The sequence below is a fragment of the Malaclemys terrapin genome, chromosome 9 (assembly GCF_027887155.1).
Source record: "Malaclemys terrapin pileata isolate rMalTer1 chromosome 9, rMalTer1.hap1, whole genome shotgun sequence".
NCBI classification, from domain to species: domain Eukaryota; kingdom Metazoa; phylum Chordata; order Testudines; family Emydidae; genus Malaclemys; species Malaclemys terrapin.
The window spans coordinates 19565872-19589512 of NC_071513.1; the positions used below are offsets into that span (position 1 = coordinate 19565872).

Sequence of the window (23641 nt, forward strand, 5' to 3'; positions counted from 1 at the left end):
AACAATATATAGCTATGCTGGCAAAAGCCCTAGAGAGGATGCAGTTATACTAGCAAAAACTTGCTTTTTCTTGTATACTTATTTTGCTCAGGGAACTGGTATAAGCTATGTTGGCAAAAGGATTTGTTTGTCAGTTTAGGCTGCATCTACACTAGGAAGTTTTGCCAGTATAGTTATACCAACAAACCTTTTAAACATAGATCTGGCCTAGGTGACTTTGCTCAAGGACACAGGAAATCAGAGACCTTGTTTACACACAAAACTTGCACCAGTTTAATTAGAATTGGATATTAAAATCAATTTTGTATAAACAGTGCAAATACTGATGAAGAGACTATTAAATCATATTACACCTGGTTTATATCCATTTACTTAAGGTCCATAATTTACCAACACAAGAGTTAAACTGATTTAAGTGTCTTCATATTAAGGGCTTGCACCAGTTTGACTAGATAGATTTTTAAATCAACTTAGTTAAATCAGTGTACTTGTGTAGTATAAGCAACGTCCTAGTTTTATGTTCTAACCATTACTGGTGTATTATATGCATTAACAGTGGTTGCAGGGAAAACAACCAAAAAATATTCCAAGCTCCCCATGATTTTCATATATTTTGTTCTAAAATATAATTGTGATGTAAGCTTATATGCATATGCCATTCATGATTCAGAATCTCAGACAGTATTAAAGAGCTGCTTCTGTTTTTTAACCAGAAGCTTGTTATTCAGAGATAAATTAGACAACAGGCATCCTGGGAACTAGAAGTTAAAAAAAAAAAGGCTAAAGAGATCTGAATAGCATCTGAGCATCCTCTGCAGGACAGCGAATGCAGAAGAACACTTTGGGCCATTAAGGAAAACACATGAAGGTCCGGCTGTTATAAACAGGGAGAGGGCACTTGTGTTTTTATCACCAAACTGGCAATACATGACTTGCTCACCCCAACGTGACATGTTAGTGTGACGGGTTGGAGCACAGAAACCCCCCTGGGAGCTGCCAACCGATGTGCCAAGACTACCCCTGTTCCTATTTTCCCTGCCAGCTGAGGACTCCAGCACCCAGTCTTGCTGAGCCAGACACTCCCGTCTGCTCCAACACAGACCTGGGGTCTGAATTACTTGCCCCAAAGCTGCAGGTTTACCTGAAAACAGCTCACAGAAGCGTGCTTGTCTTTAGCACTCAGATGCTCAACTCCCAATGGGGTCTAAACCCAAATAAATCCATTTTACCCTGCATAAAGCTAATACAGGGTAAACTCAAAAATTGTTCGCCCTCTAGAACACTGATAGAGAGATATGCACAGTTGTTTGCTCCCCCAGGTATTAATACATACTTTGAGTTAATTAATAAGTAAAAAGTGATTTTACTAAATACAGAAAGTAGGATTTAAGTGGTTCCAAGTAGTAACAGACAGAACAAAGTAAGTCACCAAGCAAAATAAAATAAAATGCACAATTCTATGTCTAATCAAACTAAATACAGATAATCTGACCCTCAGAGATGCTTCAGTAAGTTTTTTCTCAGACTGGACACCTTCCAGGCCTGAGCACAATTCTCTCCCCGGTACAGCTCTTGTTCCAGCTCAGGTGATAGCTAGGGGATTCTTCATGATGGCTCTTCTCCCTCCTCCTTTGTTCTCTTCCACCCCTTTATATATCTTTTGCATAAGGCGGGAACCCTTTGTCCCTCTGGGTTCCCCCCCCCCAGAAAAAGGTTAAAAGATGGATTCCAGTTCAGGTGACATGATCACATGTCACTGCAAGACTTCATTACCCACTTGCCAGCACACACATATACAGGAAGACTCACAGGTAAACCACAGCCATTTGCAGACAATGGTCCTGGTTAATGGGAGTCATCAAGATTTCAAACCACCATTAATGGCCCAGACTTTGCATAATTACAATAGGCCCCCAGAGTTATATTTTATATTTCTAGGTTTCAGAGTAGCAGCCGTGTTAGTCTGTATCCGCAAAAAAAACAGGAGTACTTGTGGCACCTTAGACACTAACAAATTTATTAGAGCATAAGCTTGTGGGCTGTAGTCCATGAAAGCTTATGCTCTAATAAATTTGTTAGTCTCTAAGGTGCCACAAGTACTCCTGTTTTTTTTATATTTCTAGTTTTAGATACAAGAGTGATACATTTATACAAATAGGATGATCACACTCAGTAGATTATAAGCTTTGTAATGATACCTTAAAAGAGACCTTTTGCATGAAGCATACCCCAGTTACATTATATTCACTTATTATCATGTTTTTATAAAACCATAGAGACTGCACAACGTCACAGTTAGATTTTATTATGGGTGGCTAACTAGCACTGACTTCCTGCACTACATCGCTGTGCAAGACTCCAGGACACAGGCCTGGCTCACTTAAAATCACCGCAGCAAACACCACGTTTAATACACGATTTTAGAAACAAACTTCAAGGCAGTCTATATTTCTCCACTGCTCAGGGAAAGGGTTGTTTGTTTGTTTGTTTATTATTTATTTTTAAAATACATCACTCATTAACTCTACCAGATCAGAGCCACTCATTCATTCCTCATTCTCTGATCTCTCACTTAAGTCAACTATTTGGTTTGCACTTTAATGGCCATCAATATACACAACACATTTATACAGATAAGATTTAGTAAGTTATTATTTAGAAAATACATCTGGGTGTCTAAGTAAAGAAAAATTATAACAGCTTTGCAAAACTCCTCTCGCTTGGAGGGGTTTAACGGATAAGAAAAGTAAATATTATACAGCAGACTTAAACTTTAATTGGTCTTATGATTCTTTTGCTTTATTGTTTCCTGTCATCCCATGGGGGGGTTGGGAGATCTTTGCCTGAGCTATTAAAGTTTCATGACAGTTTTGCAAGGCTGAGTTATATGCAAATTACAGAAATATTATGGTTTTATGATGTCTTCTAATACACTTAACTGCAACATTTTCATACGGACAAATTGTCAATCTAGTGGTAACTCCAGTCTAGAGATACTTGAAGCATGAACCAAATATTTTTACAAGAACTGAAACTATCCCCATGGCACTGGGCCTGCAATAGATTCACTCTATGTGACTGGCTGGCACTGCATTCCAAAGCAGCTTTGGGATGCACTCTCTTTTTCTCTGAATAGGAATTTAACAAATTAGTGAATCATGCCGCCAATCTGGATTCATAAGAAAGCCATTTGCCTCCTCTCTCATAAAAGACAATGATCTAAAGCAGCAGTTCTCAAACTGTGGGTCGTGACCCCAAAGTGGGTCGTGACCCCATTTTAATGGGATCGCCAGGGCTGGCTTAGACTTGCTGAGGCTCAGGGCTGAAGCCCAAGGCCCACTGCCCAGGGCCAAAGCTGAAGCCCGAGGGCTTCAGCCCTGGGTGGCTGGGCTCAGGTTACAGACCCCCTGCCTGGGGCTGAAGGCCTTGGGCTTCAGGTTTGGCCCCTCCACCCAGAACAGTGGGGCTTGGGCTTTGCCCCACCCCCCAGTGCAGCAGGGCTTGGGAGGGCTCAGGCATCTGTCCCCACTCCTGGGGTCATGTAGTAATTTTTCTTGTCAGAAATGGGTTGCGGTGCAATGAAGTTTGAGAACCGTTGATCTAGAGCAGTGATACTCAGATCTCAGTGGTTCAGGAGCCAAATTAGCAATCAATATTACCCAAAAGAGCCAGAGTCGTGTGAATTCATTGTTTCGTTTACTATATATATTATTCTCACAGCAAAATGACTGTCCAGTATTATTATTTTATCAACTACAATTGGTCAATAACAGAGTAAAAGCATCTTGACTGGTTAATAATTAAATCACAGTATTTTAACATCATGTGCTGCAAAGTGCCCCAGGAGACACATTAAAGAGCCACTTGTGGCCCTCTAGCCTCAATTTGAGTATCACTGATCTAAAGACAGATTTCAGCTGATTAAATGAATGGGGGGGGGAGGAGGAAGAGGGGAATTCAGCACCTTGTGGAGAAGCTCAACCCCAAAAGTGATAATGTCCTATAGGGGGGAAAGCAAGTAAGAGAGACGAATGAAAGTCCACCCGAGAAAATAACCAGATTGGACCAAATAAGACACACACAAAATACTTGAAAAAAGAAGAACAGGAGTACTTGTGGCACCTTAGAGACTAACAAATTTATCAGAGCATAAGCTTTCGTGGACTACAGCCCACTTCTTCGGATGCATATAGAATGGAACATATAATGAGGAGATATATATACACACATACAGAGAGCATAAACAGGTGGGAGTTGTCTTACCAACTCTGAGAGGCCAATTAATTAAGAGGAAAAAAAAAAAAAAAAAAAAAGCTTTTGAAGTGATAATCAAGCTAGCCGAGTACAGACAGTGTGATAAGAAGTGTGAGAGTACTTACAAGGGGAGATAGTCATTATATGTTCCATTCTATATGCATCCGAAGAAGTGGGCTGTAGTCCACGAAAGCTTATGCTCTGATAAATTTGTTAGTCTCTAAGGTGCCACAAGTACTCCTGTTCTTCTTTTTGCGGATACAGACTAACACGGCTGTTACTCTGAAACAAAATACTTGGTAACACGAAACCTGGCAATAGATGCTGGAACTAGGGGTGCTACCGCACCCCCTGTCTTGAAGTGGTCTCCATTATATAGTGTTTACAGTTTGGTTCAATGGCTCTCAGCATCCCTACTACACAAATTGTTCCAGTGCCCCTGCACAATGGATTGAATTGTTTTGGCAAATCCTCTACTGCTTAATGGCACTTCATACCTACAACTTATCTGAACGGCCAAGAGAGTCAGATCCTCATTGTATTCCAACCGGCTATAAGGAGAGAAAGAGCCTTCTTCTACCTTATTGCCAGTCAGGAAGCATGGCCGTGCTTACAATATTACAAACACTTGGTCTCCATGGAAGGAGCATACCTAGTAGCAAACACTAGCAACAGAGAACATTCCATTCCCATCCACATCATCCACAATAAGAGAAAAACTCTATAAGACTATTACCCTTAGAAAATCTTCCAAGAGACTTCCCCACTCAATGAATATCTACCCTTAGCACCAAAAGTCCACGAAAACAAGATGTACCATTAAAGTTCGGGAGGGGTGAGGGTGTCAAAAGAGGGTCTCCTGCTTATTTTTAAATTATTATTTAAAGAGGGAACATAACCCAAGAGCAGAAACGTCTAACAAGCCTAGAACCTTATGCCAGGCAGAAGGATGTGCTTTTTCTTTATAAATTAAAGCATGGCCCAAAGACAAACAGCATTCTGCCCCAGATCCAAAATCCCTGCGTTCACAGGTGTTCAGACTCAGGTTTTTTGATTTAGTCCAAATTCTAATGCAAAATCTTAACATTGAGGAACAGTTGTACTTTCACTGGGGTAAAATCAATGGCCCCTTTAAAAGCCATCAACATAACTGAATGAAGAACTGAGAGCCAGCAGTGTGCCCTAAAAGGGTATCAACAGGTAGGTACACTCACAGCTGAATAATATTTTTACATTAGCAGACAAAAGGTATTTTCCCATTGGACTGCCAACTTCAGTTGATTATCGGGAGTAAAGCAGCTTCACTAATTTTTTTTTTAAAAGATATCAGTGCCCTGAATCAATGTCAAATATTTCCCACTGTTAAAAAAAAAATGGAAGTCTCATTGAGGAGTAGAATTTTTACATATTTATTATTATTTTGTGAAAGTTGTGAAATGTGAAAGTTCTACTTTATTATTTATTTTGTGCTAGGCACTGTACAAATACAGAGCAGAGTGACCCATTAAGACGTCCCCATTGAGAAACTCATTATTTCTAGACCTGCTTAGCAGAGGGGAAAAAATGGGATGTGAAAATTTGCAATCCAAAAATCATCAATTTCACTAGCATTGTAAGGAATGCTTGGCAATGAAACACTGCAGCCCTACTATTAAATACGAAATGAAAACGGTCAGTCAGTTTATATGGAAGGTGGGGAATGGGGAAGAGGAAAAACATTTAATTCTCTGTACTCCCACTCAGTCTTAATATTCTTTTACAACGCGAATGGCTTGCATTAGTCAGGGTACATCTGAAAGTACATAATTCAAGCCTTTATTTACAATCATCAATCTTCTTTATTCTGGAAAGATCCCTACCAGGCGGCAATGAGTGCATAAATTGTTAAAGCCAACATTAAGTGCCTGTGCATTGTAAGTCATTTTGCATTTAAAAACATTAGTGCCTTTGACTATTAATGTGGATGGCATTTACACCATCATGGGAACTCAATGGAAATTCACTAATAATGTACCATAGAAGTGTTGCCATATAACCCACTTCAGCATAAAGAAGCTGTAAAAAGACATTCTCCAAAGGCACTTTCACTACATAGTATTTTGGAAGGTCGTGGGGCAGAGATAAAAGTACTTACCAACTCTTTCCATACGGATCAAACATTCATGCTATAGCCTCTTCAGGCACTCCAGTCTAGTAACCTATGGAATGTGATCGCCTGACCTTAAGTACACCTCTACCCCGATATAACGCGACCCGATATAACACAAATTCGGATATAACGCAGTAAAGCAGTACTCCGGGGGGGCAGGGCTGCTCACTCTGGCGGATCAAAGCAAGTTCGATATAACACGGTTTCACTTATAACGTGGTAAGATTTTTTGGCTCCTGAGGACAGCGTTATATTGGGGTAGAGGTGTACTTCTAAATCAGCTGCCCTTTTAAGTACACTATATACTAGTGAGATTTTATACATTCAAATTAAAAGTAAGAGGATGGTCCGGTGGCTCAGATCTCATATTCTACACTACATGTGGACCACAGATTCAATTCACAGTCACTAGACTGCCAGCCAGACTGGCAAAGGGCAATATTCTTTGCTCTATTTCCATGAGCAGAAAGAGCCAACAATGTCACTTCCCAGTTTGGAAATGCAGAAGCAGCCCCAGCTCTATAGCATGCTTCCTGGGACCTGACTCAGGGCTCTGGGGGTAGGGAGCCTTGGTGAGGTGGCAGAAGTGGAGCAAAGCAGCAGTCATACTGCAGTGTGCTCCCCTCCGAACCCCACAGATCTGCAACTAAATTTCCAGTCAGGCATCGATGCTGCTTCCTTGAAAAGTCGAGTCTGCTAAGGTGAAGGGACAACAGGCTAGCTAAGCAGAGACACAAGGCCTCTGCAGATCTCAGGAGATCCACCGATTTAGAGGACACTGACAATTGCCCATTCCATGGTAGTAGAATAGGAGGTCTTTTTACTCCCCTTCCACACCCCACACCTCCAGAAAGAAAGGGACATTGTGAAAGAAATGTTGCAAGCCAAAACTTGGAATTTCCTCAGGGAAAACCCACACAGTGGGGAAGAACCTGGCACTGAGACAGGGAATGCCACAGAAGCAGCCAGAACTGTCCTAGGGAGACACTTCACATTTCAACATGGAACAAGAACCCTCTATGGATAAGAGCAGTCCTGGTATAGTTCGGGTGGAATCTCAGAGAGCCTTCTGTGGCCATGACACAGAGTTTTGGAGGAAGTGAAGGTGGGTGAAGCGGAGAGGGAGAAGAAAAATTAGAAGCAGGTAAAACAGTTCTCACAGACGAATCACAGTACATGTGCACTAACCCACTAAAGAAAACAGCACGCCACAAAAAAGTATGTTGCCCTGCTATGAGACTGGGCCTTCATACAGTCATTCTCTGCGCATGCCCATACAGAATCGTTCATCTTACTTAGAATGAAACCTCCGAGAGGCACAGCTGCCAACTACCTATAGGTTCAGTACAGCGCCAAGTTCACCCACCATGCTCACTAAATAATACATCATTATACACTCATGCACACGCACTCTATGCATTGGTGATCGACATGTTTATATTTAATCAGCACAACAGAGAATAAAACACATGAATTAAACATATAATTAGAACTTCAATGCAGCAGCAAGAAAACTTGATAAAGTATGGAAGCCAAGATTACACATGCACACCCCATGCATACACACACTGAGCCCTGGGTATTTCTCTGTAAAATAGGAAAAGCAGAACATCTTGAAATGTAGATTCAGATTTTAACTTTTTCCACAGAAGTGGAAGAAAACGAGAAACACCACTGCCGTTAACCAGAGCGGCGTGCAAACTCACTCAAGCCAGCCTTGCAAAATTCTACTTGCCCAGGCACCCAGGGCAAGCAAAATGTCCTTGGTGCACTTTTAATGACAATTTTGCAAGGCTAAGCTTAAATATTTGCAGGAGGTGAAGGTTCAAATAATGACCCCAGGTTCTGATACCACAGTGATGGGCGAAGAAACTACCTAAAAGAGAGGAGAGCAAATCTAACTCCTAGGTTTATGCTATCACACATAATGCGGGCTCCACTGTCCCTAAACACTTCTCTTACCTACTTTTGAGCTGGAGACAAAAGGATATTCTTCTTTTTTTCCAAACTGACCGGACTCTTGTAGCTTTTTGGGTCAGCTCCACAAAGGACGCCTTGCTGCCAACAGTATTTTCTCTTTGTGCTCTTTTTACCCCAGGGAGTAAAGGGCAAAACACTGGATTCAGGAGGGATGGTGGTTGCAGTACACGACGCAACAGGCTGGCTTGCAGAGATGTTGCACTTCAGCGAGCTTTCACTGCAAATCCTTCATTCTCAGTGTCGATAAAACAGGCGGGAGGAGGGTAGACTTTTTTAAATTGCAAAAATAATAGTTTGCTTTAGGGGGTATTCTGTGGGCGAATTTATGGCTCGCCTTTTTTTAATACAAGCAATCAAGATCGATGTATAAAAAAATCCAACTGCAGTCAGATCAGACGTGCCTGGTTTTCCTGGAAGAAAGAATGCGGCTTATATAAAAATGGCAAACAGGAGAAGAGAACTTTAAAAGTTTCCTCCGTCCCAGTGCAAATTTGCTAAGTACAAATTCTGCTTGTCAATCCCAGAACGGCACAGGAAACTCCAGTCCCCCTCTGCCCAGGGAGGGAAAAGCGGCCATCCAACCACTGCATTCCGGCCTCGGAGGAAAGTTACTGATCTCAATGGATTGCTCTCACACACGAAGTATTTCTTTTTTAAAAAACTGCCTTGTGCAAAATCAGGTTCCTGAGCTCCCCAGACCTCAGGGGCTGATCTCCCATTAATGCAGGAGACTATCCTGCAAAAAGAGATCGAGCCCAAGCAAAGCAGCTTCTCTCTTCTCTTTTCCTTCTTCCGACTCTCTCTCTGTCTCTCCCCCCAGCTCGGATTCCCGCTGGGATTGTGAGTATGTTATGAGAAGAATGCAGGAAGCACACCTCCTCCACCTCCCCCTAGCAGGAGCTTTCCCAAGCCACACTGCAGCCCTACTGCTGGAGCCTCATCATCAAGACACCCAAAAGGAAAATCCCTCCGAAAGCTGAGCTGAACAGAGTCCAGACTGCAAAGAGCAGTTTCTGTGTGTTGTAGGACTGCAGGAGGAGCCAGGAGACAAGGAAAGCCGCCCCAGCCACTCTTTTTATGTCTATTGGACAGCTCCATCTTCGGTGCAGTTTTCTGTTGGCTGACTGGCTTGTCAGTCATGCCACACACGTTTTAAAAAAAAACAGAAACCCAAGACAAGCTTCTATTGTATTCTTGCTGGAGCAGCAGGGAGACTTAACTCTGAACCTCTAGTCTCAGGAGAGGTGTAACCAGGACTCAGTGCCCCTGCAGGAAATACTGTAAGGAAAATGACATCTGTGGAAGAACTTCAGCCCCCTGAAAAAGCTAAAAGGCTGTTTTAATCTTGAGGAGGAAGGGGGGAAAAAATAGAACCAAGCATCTCTCCTGAATTCCTTAAACTACCTTTCAACAAATTGGAAGCAGTAGCACCAGAGATCGGATATCTTGTTTTACCTTGGTCACCTGAATCATCTGGCTTGCAATTCTACCGAAGAAAATCAAGTTAAATGTGTCCACAAACTTTGTAGTGTAATAGTTGGCCCTTTATCTGTAGTGGCTACTTGGTTCACATTGGTAAAGAGCTTTGAAGGTGAAAAGCACTGTGAGCTATCATTGTGCACCGCTCATGCACACTCTGGCGCTACGATTTCTATATAAATATGAGTCTATATACACAATCCTATTTAGATACTAAGATATACATTTTAAGGTGTAAAATATATTGACCACTTGTTACTTGTAAAAGCACTCAGATCATTGGATAAAAAGTGAGATGACTATGTGTTTTATTTATTTTATTATATATTATAAAATATATACTTCAAGCTGTAAAATATTTTTACAACTTGATATTTGTAAAAGCACTTTGAGACCACTGGATGAAAAACACAAATATTATAAAGCATTTTTCATCCAATGATCTCAAAATGCTTTTACAAATATCAAGCTGTAATGTTACAGCTTGAAGCATATATTTGAATATATAAATATGATTTATATATAAATATGACTATATTCATAACATATATTTTATTATATATACTTGTTTACATACTTATACAAAAAACATTGTATGTAAAATTATATAATAATAAATAAAAAAATAGTAATTGCACTTTTCATCCAATGGTCTCAAAGTGCTTTTATAAATATTACTTTAAGCTCCACAACATCCATGCAAGGTAGGGAAATAATTGTGATGTTATAAAAACAAGGGATGTTCTTGCGTATGTGCATTTGTGCAGTTCTTACTCACGGATATTTAATAAATAATTAAATATATATATATAGGCCTAATCCAGCCTTACTTCAATGCAGAAGGAAAATCAGCATGAATTCAGTGGGACAAGTCACTGGGATGAAGTCAGTCATATGCGTAAGTGTTTGCAGGATTAGGCCCCACATTTTTAAAACGCCAAGCCAATTCAGCATAACTAAATGGGATAACACCAATTTACACCACATGCAGAAAATAATTGAAAGCGTGGAAAAACTAGATGATGAAAATCAGGTAAATGCATTTAAGCAGGACATTTTAAAGGATAAGTCCCCTGTACTAAATGTTTTACTCAAAAATAAAACTATTAAATATTCTTCCAGAGCCCAAACCTGCAAGTTCTGCGTGTCTAAAACCCCCCATTGCCCTCCCAGAATTGCACCTGAATGATAGATTTGAGAAGAGGGTATGCTCCATGCCTTCTCTAGACTTGAATATTTATCCCAAATACAACCACGATATTGTCAACTCTCACGATTTTACAAAGTCTCATGATTTGTTTTTTCTTAAAAATCTCAGCTCCTAGAATCATGTGATTAACTTAAAAAAAAAAAATAAGGAAAGGAAAGATGAAATTCTAAGGAAGCTTCTTTCTAGCCCTCCTGGTTGCAGAGTTAAGCTTAAAACCACAACCCTCACCCTGCCTTTCAAAAACAGAAGACAAAGAAAAAGAACCCAAATGTAATATTTCCAAATCTCATGATTTTTAATCCAATCTCATTATTTGGGGGGCCCTGTCTCATGGTTTTTCAACACTTGGGATTGGCAATACCACAACCATTGGTGTAGTTGTATGCAAACCTCTAGCATAGTCAAGCAAAGCTGCTATTGGCACCAGTGCTGGAGCTTGAAACGGGTAAGCTCCACTGGTGCAAATAGCAGCTTCATCTGTCTATGCTAGGGGTCCACTGCACCCCTTCCCTGTTCAGGCCAAATCCCCAATCCAAACAGGGTCTGGGATAACAATATGGCCCCTCCTCTCAAAGGGACCTTTTGGGTAGCAGAATATTTATATACAAACTATTTCCTTGCCTTTCTCACAATTCACCTCCTCCTTTGTTTACGTACAATAAACTCTAATCCTTTGTTTGCCACATCGCTTCTCTGTGAGGTCATTCCATTGTCTGCAAAAGCAGGATGGAGATTACTGGGGTGACTGTTTATTTGTTTTGTGACTATCTCTTTCAGTAACTTGCAACTTCAAGAAAGAATAAGATGAAAAAGAAAAGCGGGAAGAGGTCTATCCCCCATGGCAATTTATCTCCCTGATTTTATATGTTTTTATTTGCACCACTGAATAGCTTCATTTACTTTGCAGGATCAGGCCCTAAAGTAACACCAATTTCCAGAACTACTCAGCAAGCAGCAATTTCTATTGGCCACTGGTCAAACCGTGCTGCTTGCATTATAAAATTTGTCCAGTAAACAATATTACTGCATTAGGGTTGCCAGGCGTCGGGCTTTCAACCGGGACCCTAGCAGCTCCAGTCAGTACCGTTGACACGGCCGTTAAAGCTCCAGGGTAGGCAGGGAGCCTGCCTTAGCCTCACCGCCTTAGGTAAGCACCACCCGGCATGAGCTTGAACCTCAAGCTCCCTGCCCCAGGTCAGAACCCCCTCCCGTACCCTAACTCCCTCCCAGACCCTGCATTCCCACCCACACCTCAACCCCCTACCCCAGCCCTGAGCCCCCTCCTGGAGCCCGCACCCCCTCCTGGAGCCCAACCTCCTATCCCCCTCCCTCACCCAAACTCCCTCCTGGAGCCTGCACCCCAACCCCTTCTCCAGTCCTGATCCCACTCCCACACTCCAAGCCCCTTGGCCCCAGCCCCGAGCTCCCTCCTGCACCCCAAGCTCCTCATCCCCAGCCCCACCCCAGAGCCTGCACCCCCAGCCAGAGCCCTCACTCCCTCTCACCCCCTGCCCCAGCCTAGAGCCCCCTTCCACACACTGAACCCCTCATTTCAGGCCCCACCCCAGAGTCCACACCCCCTCCGAGTCCCAACCGCCTGCCCCAGCCCAGTGAAAATGAGTGATGGTGCGGGAGAGCGAGCGAGCGACGGATGGAGGGGGCTGGAGTCAGTGGGGGGGTGCCTCAGAGAAGGGGCAAGGCCTTGGGGAAGGGACAGGGCAGGAATGTTCCAGCCCGTCCCCCCCACTCCTTCCTCCCCAGAAAAGGAGAGAGAGCTGGCTCGGACCGGGAAAAGCTGCCTACGGCACCTGGGATTCCCAGGCGGTCACCCATCCAAGTACTAGCCAGGCCCGGGACGGTTTACCTTCCGAGATCGGACGGGATCAGGGGCGTTCGGTCCGGTATGGCCGTAGGCACCCGGCTCCGTGCCTCCTCGCCCGCTTTCCCCTGCCGACGCCCGGGCCTGCCGCACGGTGAGCCCCAGGTCGGGCTGCCCCGTGCAGCAGGCCCCCCAGCCCAACCGCCTGCCCCAGCCCAGTGAAAATGAGTGATGGTGCGGGAGAGCGAGCGAGCGACGGATGGAGGGGGCTGGAGTCAGTGGGGGGGGTTCCTCGGAGAAGGGGCAAGGCCTTGGGGAAGGGACAGGGCAGGGATGTTCCGTTTTGTTCTATTGGAAAGTGGGCAGCCCTATACCTCATCCACCTTGTCTTGTCCTATTCAGGTCAGTTCAGTAGGACTATTATTCTGAGGAAGGACAGCCTGATGTGGCCCTTCACCTTTTAATTGCTTTATCCATAAGACTGTTATTTATATATGTTCACAAATCTACTATAAAAATAATCTGGAAACAATTTCAGGAAAATAAAACAACCCTCCCCCAGAAATTCCAAAAGCCTGCACATATAAATACACAATCTTTTTTCTGTAACTGATGCTCATTCGCTGGAAAATTTTAGCAAAAACAAATGTACAAACACATGTAAACAATTCATTAACATTCCCACAACATTACAGCTAGAACAGGTAAACAGAGGACAATATATGCCAGAAGTTATGGTGAGGAGTGTGATGAAATATACAGCTATAGCTGGATTAAAGATTTATAAATAACCCTGAAATATATGATCCCACCACATAACTGCCTCCCTTCCGCATCCCAAAAGAAAACTTGTGGTGTGGCAAATGGAGGTTCATCAACAAAGCAAAATATTTTTAATTCACACTGTGAAAAATGGCTTGCCTTGCCCAAGGCATATTAACCTCAAGCCATCTTCCTCTGTTTATTCAAAAGAACATTAGTGCAGCGCTTTTTTAAAGCAATCAGAGATAACAGCTTTATCTGAACAGGAAAAGAACAAAGAGAGATGCATGAAATCCAAATTCTCCTCAGAAAATGTTCTTCCTTTGCATCCTCACTCCCCCACCCCTGCAGCTAGCGCAGTACTCATGAGCTATGGCACACACTGACTGAAGTGCTGCCAGACGAAGGAAGCTAGCAGTTTTCCACACAGAGATCACACTATAATGTGGGAATTCAGGAAACAGCACAAGAAAGAGGTTCCTAATAACCGCGCCAGCGTTCTCAGACCAAGTTATGCAATCATGCAAAGGTTACATTAGGTGTATTCAAGGCAGAGAAGATAAATATCACTGTGGAAACAATTTGGAAGTAGAAAAATAAATCTTGAGCCCATCCTACACGTAGAATAGTACTTGATAACTTGGGATCCCCGAACCTATGATTTTGAGGGGCTGCTGCTCTTTGCATTCTTTAAAATTACTCCATTTAAAATTTCTCCCTGCAGCTTTGTTCTCTTTTCTCCTCGACAACTGGAGTTTAGGAAGCTGCTCATATCACCCTCGCTAAATGGGACAGATTCCCAGCGGAGCCTAATGTCTACTAAATACAGCTGAGGGGATGTAAATGCTGCAACACCATCGCCACCCCCATCCCTGGCATAGAAAGTGTATTGCTGGTTATGGCCCCTGGGGCCATTATGTCAGCTGAGACTACACAGATTACAGCAGCACTGTGGCCATTCCCCCTTTTGCCCCAACCCTCCCCCCCCCCCGAAAGCTCCAGGGGCAGTGGTTCTACTGGCTCCCCAATGCCCATGAGTTCCCCACTGTGTGAGTGGCACAAAGTTGCCAGAGAAAAGAAGAGAATATGTAGGGTTGCCATACGTCCTCTTTTTCCCGGACATGTCCGGCTTTTCGGCACTCAAACCCCCGTCCGGGGGGAATTGCCAAAAAGCCGAACATGTCCGGGAAAATGGCGGCTCTGCTCCTCCCCTGACTCTTCGGCTCTGTTTAAGAGCCGAGCTGCCCGAGCGCTATGGGCTTCAGGCAGCCCCCTTGCCTCCGGACCCCAGCCGCCGGCCGGGCACTTCCCCTCCCAGGCTCCAGCGGCGCAGGGTCTGGAGGCATGGGGGCTGCCCGAAGCCGGTAGCGCTCGGGCAGCTCGGCTCTTAAACAGAGCCGAAGAGTCAGGGGAGGAGCAGAGCCTCCAGCTGCGGCGGCTCTGCTCCTCCCCGACTCTTCGGCTCTGTTTAGGAGCCGAGCGCTACCGGCTTCGGGCAGCCCCCATACCTCCGGACCCTGCGCCGCCGGAGCCCGGGAGGGGAAGTGCCCGGCCAGGGGCGCAGGGTCCGGAGGCATGGGGGCTGCCCGAAGCCCAAGCGCTACCGGCTTCACGGTTTGCCGGGCAGCCTCCAGACCCTGCGCCCCCGGCTGGGTGCTTCCCCTCCCAGGCTCCAGCTGCGCTGGGGAAGCGCCGGCCGGGGGCGCAGGGTCTGGGGGTTGCCCGGCAAACCGTGAAGCCGGTAGCACTCGGGCAGCCCTTTCCGCGTGGCTGGGAGTGGGAGGGAGGAGAGGGCAGAGTTAGGGCGGAGTTGGGGCGGGGCTGGGGGTGGGGAAATGGGCGTGGCCAGGGCCCGTGGAGGGTCCTCTTTTTTTATTTATTAGATATGGTAACCCTAGAATATGGCCCTACACACTCATTTCACTCAGAGATTTGTGGAATTTCATGAAAAAGGCTAAAGCTGCAGACTGAGTTAAATAATGGCTTAATATGAAAAGATCACGCAATCAACAGAAAAATACAGGATGGAACCAGAAAAAGAGATGTGGATAGGAAGTTTACTGAAGGTAGAGGAGCCAGAGAACAGGTAGTTAGGAGAGAGGATATTTCCTTGTCTTGCTCTCCCCATATAAATAAGAGAGAAGATACCAATGCTACGAAGTTGGCTAAGAATCATTATTGCTGCTTTATAGAGAAGGGACTTGAGGTGCAGAGGGGATAAGTGATTTGCCCAACGTCAGTGAGTCAAAAGATGAGGCAGGAATAGAACTCAAGAGACTCATGATGCCTTTTCCCTATTGTATCCGGTGGATAACACTACCTACAAGAAAAGCCTCCTTAAAGCTTCCTCTCGGGTGAGAATGGGGTAAACTGCACTTTGTGAAAAGAGAAAGGTCAATCCACTTGTCCCAGCAGAAGTGAGGATGAGGCATAAATTCAATGTGAAACAGGTCATCGTACTCCCGAGATGGTAATGATGGGTATTTGCATACCAATGATTTTAAAAATTACTATTGTAAAACCTAGCACGTTTGGGGTTATTAGGAAAATTCTGCCTTCCAGAATACAGACATTTGAACAGTTATGGGCCCTATCTAATGGAGAGCTCTAATGGAGAGCTCGAAAGCTCATCTCTCTCACCAGTGGAAGTTGATCCAATAAAAGATATTGCCTCACCCACCTTGTCTCTCTCATGGGCCATGTGGTCTTGTTTCACCCTCTCAGTGCTCACAGTGTCTTTCTACAGCAGTTTATTAACCTGCTAATTCTACACAATAAAGTTTTAATGACCGTGTAATTTAGCAAACTGCTGTGGGGAAAGTAATTACTGTAGAAAACTTTTACTTAGGCCTGGTCTACATTACAAAGTTAGGTTGACATAAGCCACCTTGCATCTACCTACCTGTGCATATGTCTACACTTAAATTGGTCTCTTACCCATGTAAGTACCCCATTACAGCAACGCAGTAACTGAGCAACACTGAGCCATGGTCTACGTACTGAGGTTGACACAGCGCAAGTGTAGCCACTGCATTACTTATGTCAGCCCTAACAGTCCTCCAGCAGCTGTCCCACAATGCCAAACACTGCCCGCTCTGATCACTGCCCAGGGGTCACAGAGACTAGAAGGTCTCCCTCCCCTTTAAAGCCCTGGGAATTTTTCAAATGCCTTTTCCTGACTGCCCAGCTTGGCAAGCATACCTAGCTGCTCTCCACTGTTGTGTGCAACTGTCCAGCTGACCATGCCAGCTACACGCCCAAATGTGCTCCAGTTTGGAGTAGAAGGAGATATTCGATCTCCTGGGCCTGTGAGGAGACGAGAGTATGCAAGCAAAGCTATGGACCGGCTGTAGAAACACTTACATCTACAAGCAGATTGCCAGGGGGATGCAGGAGAAGGGGTATGACAGAGATCAGCAGCAATGCCGTGTGAAAGCAAAGGAACTGTGTGAGCCATATCAGAAGGCCAAGGAGGCCAATAGTTGATCTGGTGCCGAGCCACAGACCTGCCGGTTTTACAAAGAGCTGCATGCCCTACTTGGTAGAGACACTGCACACCACCATGGATTCCTTCAAGGAGCCCGAGACACGAGCCCTAGTCAGTACCGGATTTACCATGGCACCAGGCCCACGATCCAAAGGGGCCCTGGCCCGGCCCGCTCTTCTCCGCCCCCGCTCACCGCTCTCTCCTGCGGAGGCAGCGGGCAGAAGCTTGGTCCTGCCGACTCCTGCTGCAGGGCAGGCTCCGCCAGCAGCCAAGCTCGCCACTCCCCCGGCTCTTCCCCAGAGCGTGCTGCGTTCCTTTCCTCCCCCAACCCCTGCATTTCCCCTGGTCACCGAACAGCTGTTCGCTGGCGTGAGGGAGGGGGAGGAGCAGAGCCGCAGTGTGCTTGCCGCTCGGGGAGGAGGCGGAGAAGAGGCGGGGCCTTGGAGAAGGGGGCGGAATCAGGGCACACCTCCTCCAACCCCCTGCCGTGAGCCGTTCAGGGCAGAGGGCTGGGAGCACCCCCATGACCCCAGCCCACACCCCCAGCCCTCTGCCCTGACTCCTGCACCCCCCCACAACCCCAGCCCTGACTCCTGCACCCCCTCACACACACCCAGCCCCCAGACCTGACTCCTGCCCCCCCACAACCCCACCCCCACCCTGAGCACCAAACGGGAGCTCCTGCACACACACCCTCCCCCCCACATACATTCCCACCTGCACCTCTCGCACCAAATGGGAGCTGCCCCAGGTAGGCACTCCACACCCCAACCCTGAGCGCCCTCCTTTACCCTAGCTCCTGGCCAGACCCTGCACCCCAACCCCCAGCCTGCTCCTGCATCCTAACTCCCTCCCAGACCCTGCACCCCTAGCCCTGTGCTCAGTGCACCTCCACCCTCAGCTCAGTGCAGAGAGAGACAAAGAGAATGGGCTAGACCAGGGAGAAGTTAGGTACCCGCTGTATGTGGGCAGGAGTGGGGGGGGATCCTGTTTACCCCCAGCCCTGCTGCGCTTACAGTTTACCTCCAGCCCCTCCCTTGCTCCAGGGACCAACCCTAGCTCCCGCCCCCTGGCCCTTGCCTTGCTCCAGTCAGTGGGGACTAATCCTCCCCCCATACCCCGCTGTGCTCTTGCCCCTGGCCCGTGCCTTGCTCCAGCTGGGGACCAATCCTTCCCCCCCTCCCCACATGCCCTGCTGTCAGGGTGGATAAAAATCAATGACTTTTTTAAAAAAATCAAAACATGAGATTTTTTTTATTTAAATCGGATTTTTGAGTAAAAAACCTATCTAAAGATAGTTTTAATTAAGATACATTATATCTCATCATGAAATATGGATTATAAATTCTAATTCTATAGTATGAGACAATATATTCATGTAATGTTTAAAAAAAGTTTTGTAAATGAGTTCCAATAGTTCATGGATTAGGGACCCAATCTTATGGGGTTCCACAGGCTTCTATATAGATTATTTAGGTTAATCTTTCTATCTACCCAATGGGATTCAGTGCTCGAAGATACCATCAGAGATGCTTAGTTTTGTAGTTCTCAAACTGTGGATTTGTGTCTCCAGAGATAACGTGCTTGTTAACAGCAAAAATGTTTTAAATAAATAAATAATATATAGAGGTGAGAAATAACAGACCTCAACTCTATTGTCCCTCTGCAAATTTGTGTACACAGAGTCAATCCCTTACCTCTCTTTGAAAGTGAAAAGTTTCAAAAAGTTCAACGAATAGAAGATTGTTGGGGGTGGAATAGATCTGGACAAGGAGAAGAAGTTTGGAGATAAATGTGAGAAGCAAGGAACATATGCCTTTTTGTTAAAATATGATGTTTGCTGTTGAAGAAAAAAATCCAGAATATTTAATGTTGTTGTTTTAGTTAAATAAAACAATTTAAATGTCTGTCTGGTGATGTTCTCCTCCTAATACAGCTGGCAAGAAAATCCTCTAAATATTAATGATTAACCTGTTCAAAGGGAGATAGTTCTCCTCCCAGTGACTTCATAAATATCTGCTTCAATTATCTTTAGTAAATGAAATAATCAAGCAATCATTCATTTTCTGACACAGCTGTAAAACTCATCCAAAATGTTTTCAAAATAAATCACTGTTTAAAAATGTATATAGTGTGTACCTTCTAAAAATAAAACCTACATCTATCTCTGAGTTATGAAGAATACGTATTAAGGTTATAACAACCAACAAGAATGCACTTTTATGTAGAAAACCATGATTAAATCGAGTCTTCCTGACTAACGATTTAAATCATGATTTAAATCAAATCCACCCTGCCCGCTGTGCTCTTGCCCCTACCCCCTTCATTCCCCAGGAGGCCCACAAATATGTTTGGTGCTGGGCCCACAAAAAATTAATCCAGCCCTGCCCCTAGTGTAAATAGTGAGAACGAGGAGAAAGAGGAAAGAAAGAGGATGGGGAATATGTGACCGGGTGGTCCAGCTATGCCATGAGCCAGGACCTGTTTGAGATTCCACCGCAGACCAATCAGTCCCGACAGTCGAGCATGGGTGAGCCCGATGCAGAGTTAGGAACCTTGGGTAAGTGTATAAATGTCTTTCCCATTACAGAGAAGTTCTGATGGTGCCCCCAACTTAACAGGTCACAGCCACTAACTTTTCATTAATTTACTCTCACTAGAAGAGGTGGCGGTTCAACAAAGAGGGGTAGCGTTGTTATCTGCTTTTCATTCTCCTGTAGAGTGGAGGGGGGGGGCACTAAGGAGCAGTTTGTTTATGTATACAATGATGACCCTTGAATACTCCTGAGATGTACTCTGCAATCCTCTGTCAAAGATTTCTATGGATGGCAGCCATATTTATTCCTCCGCGGTAGGACACTTTCCCATGCCAGTCAGCAATTACTTTGGCAGGCGCCATTGCAGCACACAAACTAGCAGCATTCGGGCCCAGGCGGCTTTTGGGACGCCAGCAACAGCTGTGCTCTCTGTGCCTTTGTTACCCTCAGGAGAGAGATATCAGCTACCGCTACGGAAAACGTTGACAGTATTCAGAGCCAACACTGATGTCGGTGAAGTGTCCCTGATGATTCACCAACACCTGCACAACCATAGAAAAGTAGCCCTTTCTGTTGATGTATTCGGAGGCAAGTCGGTCAGGTGCCAAAATAGGGACATGTGTGCTGTCTACTGCGCCACCACAGTTCAGGAACCCCATTGCTGCGAATCCATCCCTGACATCCTGCACATTGCCAAAAGTCACAGTCCTGCACAGCAGGAGACAATTAATGGCCCTGCACACTTACATGACAACAGCCCCCACAGTGGATTTTCCAATTCCAAAATGATTTTCCACTGACCGGCAGCAACCCAGTGCTGCAAGTTTCCACAGTTAGAGCGCCAATCACTTCTCCACTTTCAGTGCAGCACTCATTTTGGTGTCCTCCTGCTGGAAGCCTGGGAGGAGCTTGGCACACAGATCCCGGAATGTAGCCTTGTGCATCTGAAAGTTCTGCAGTCACTGCTCATCATCCCAAACCTGCATTACAGTGCAATCCCACCAGTAAGTGCCTGTTTCTGAGGCCTCGAAGCAGCGTTCCACCATCTACAGCTGCTCCGTGAATGCCATCAACAACCTTGAATTGGTTCTCACTATGTTCCACAGAAATCTGCCCTCCAAGAAATCATCATGTTCCCCGCTTACAGCTCTGCAGATACCATCGAATGCTTGCAATGCTCATGACAGTAAGTCAGAGCTGTGTCATGCCATATGCTTCTGTCAGAGATGGTTGACAGGGAGGGGGGCTGTGTAGGTTCGTGAGATTTTTAAAAAGGCACAAAAATCATGGGATGGAGAGAGTTGCATGTTGGGATGTTGACCCCTTACTCACAGCCACCCCTCGTTTCTGTCCCACCGCGGACTGCCAAAACTTCCCCAAAGATAGTGCGCTGAACAATGGTGAGTTGCACACTGGGATACCTACCACACTGTTCATTGACACAAGCACTCCTGGTGAGTACGTGCAGCGCTGACGGAAGGAGCCAAGTCCACATGCTGCCCACAAGCATTATACTAACTGTGGCGGCTTTATGCCAACGTAACTAGCATTGACCAAAATTTGTAGTGTAGACCTGGCCATGTAGCCTCAGACCCTGTCTATCCCAGGCTGTACACTGAACTGAGGAACATGGTTCCAGCTAATACTAGGATTGGTAGTTTAAACAGAGTTCCTTAACCCAGTTCCCAGCCCAGCCCAGAGAAGTTGGAACTTTAGTGTGAACAAAAACGGCAGCCTCACCCACTGAAAATGGAAAATAAAATGAGCAACCATGTTTCTACCATTAATCCCTTTTGGTTACAGCCTGTAAGGGAAGTGCTATAATTAGCCAGCATGGGCCCCCTTTTACAGAGCAATTTGGAAGAAATAGTTAGAATGCTGTTAAGCAATCCCCCACTACAGAAAATTAAATTAAACGTATTGGCTTCACTCTGGCTATATCCATGCCCAGCATCAATGGACTTACATGGGAGTTTTGCCTGAGTAAGGGCTTCAAGTTCAGATTCTTGAGTAAATCAAATCCCTCCTTATCTCTAAACCAAGTGTATTAATAAGGACCCATCTCACAGAGGACCTGTGAGCACACTGAGATCTTTGGGTGTAAAAGGCTATCACTGAAGTGTTTTAGGATTTAAAAGTTTACTGCTTGTCTCCACATAGGCTATGATCTAAAGCCCACTGGAGTCAATGGAAAGACTTACATTGATTCCAGTGGGCTTTGGATCAGACCCACAGTGGACTGTGTGTTATAAAGCAATGTATAAAAAGGCACTGCAGTGCCGGGGTAGCTTTCCATGCACTTCAACACAACGATCATTTGACCAAATTAGTTCGTATTCATCAATGAATATTTAAATGTGGGAATGTCAATTACAAACACCATTACCAGTGATATCAGTAATTATTTGTATTATTATTAATATTACTCTGCTGATCTCCTTTTTTCCCCTAATGTCAACACATTATTAAGGAAAGGTGCCACAATAAAAACTGATAGAGGACATGAAATTCCAGTATAATCAATACTTCGCCACAATGAAAATTATACATAGGCTTCTTTATTCTTCCCAGCCAAAATTAATGCCTCTGGTCTAGACTGCAGTTTACTTGTCTTAAAGATCACTTACGAAGAAAAATATTAGACTCATGCATCTCTTTTTTTCCTCTTTGTGTTGTATAAAGAAAGCCATATCACATATATATATATATATATATATATATATATATATATAAAACAAACTTTTTTTTTGCATTTGAAATTAGAATTTGCCCTGTACGACTCTATGATGAAGAACTAACAATATGATGACACCACAAAAGAATGAAAGTTTAGCAAGTGAGAGGGAAAAGGCTGTTTAGTCAGATAGTGTATTGTTTGTGTTGTTAATAGCTATTTAACTGCAGTGATTATTGAACATTTTGAAGAAAGGAAGTCTTTGCTAAAATTTCAATACTAAGTTCTGAGAACTCATAATAGAACATGTTCTGAGACATTCAGCAAGTCCTCCAGAAAAAGCAGACTTCATATTCTTGATATTTCTAAGGCTAAAAAAAAGCAAATTTTCTTCTCTGAAAAAAGAAAAATCTTTCAGGGCCTCTTTATACGTCATAAAGAAGCAAAGTAACAACAATAACAAAAAAAAGAAAAAGAAAAAAAGAACACGAGCCCATTTGTATTTAAATCTTTTGCAGCTTACTTTTAATGTTAGGATCACAGAATTGAGAGCTGAAAGAGACCTAATCAGATCTTTTTATCCATCCTGCTGCAAGAATAAGAGTATAGCCTCAATCCTACAATGAGCTCCACACACACAGACCCCTCCTGCTCCCCCCATACCTGAGTGGAACTAATTACAGGATCAGCCTATATCCTCCCAATAAAAGCTGCATTAAATATTAAACTGATTCTAAATATTAATTCTGACCAAAAATATTAAAAAGAAGCAGTGAAATGAGAATACATTATCTAAAAAGGAGGATAATCTCTGCTGAGGACAAAACACATGAAACGCTATTCAAAGGGTTACAGAGAGAGTGAGCAAAAAAGACAACCAACATCAAGGTTTTTTAAGCAAATGGATAATTTTTAGAAGAAATACATTTCTCCTTTGATGGAACTAAATACAGCAAGCCAGTGAGTTTCAGACAACTGATTCAAACTTTATTTTCCTCAAATCAAAAAAGTACAGATTTGATCACGGAACAAGGTCTGATCAGATTTTTCCAATCAATTTGAAAGGCTGGTTCTGAGTTCTGACAGAGCACCAGCACCCTCTGCTGGAGATACCAAGTTTAATAGCCCATTTAGAGGAAAAATGAGCAAAGCAAATCAATTTCTATTATAAAGACACAATATGCAATTTTTGTTGTAAATGGGCTACAAATTGGACCCAGTTTAACTTAACAAACAACAGCAACACTAAACAGCTTGCTAAACTTTGGCAGACAGAACAGTCACTTTTAA

At 44.3% G+C, this 23641-nt stretch overlaps 1 protein-coding gene and 1 non-coding gene across 4 annotated transcripts in view; both read right to left on the minus strand.

Moving 5' to 3' along the window:
* The window catches only part of AMOT (angiomotin), an 88425-nt gene that overhangs the window by 56526 nt on the left and 8258 nt on the right, over window positions 1-23641 (minus strand). The window contains exon 1 of one of the 3 annotated variants that reach the window (XM_054039508.1): window positions 8370-9381. The exons of 1 other annotated variant lie outside the window; for it this stretch is intronic. The gene's annotated coding sequence lies outside the window, so the exon portion shown is untranslated. Of the gene's footprint in view, window positions 1-8365; window positions 9382-23641 lie in introns of those variants that run through there. One more of the 3 variants, XM_054039507.1, reaches the window with a different exon arrangement.
* On the minus strand, window positions 12869-12987 carry LOC128843813 (5S ribosomal RNA). The gene has a single exon (XR_008446343.1). It is a non-coding gene; the product is annotated as a 5S ribosomal RNA (ribosomal RNA).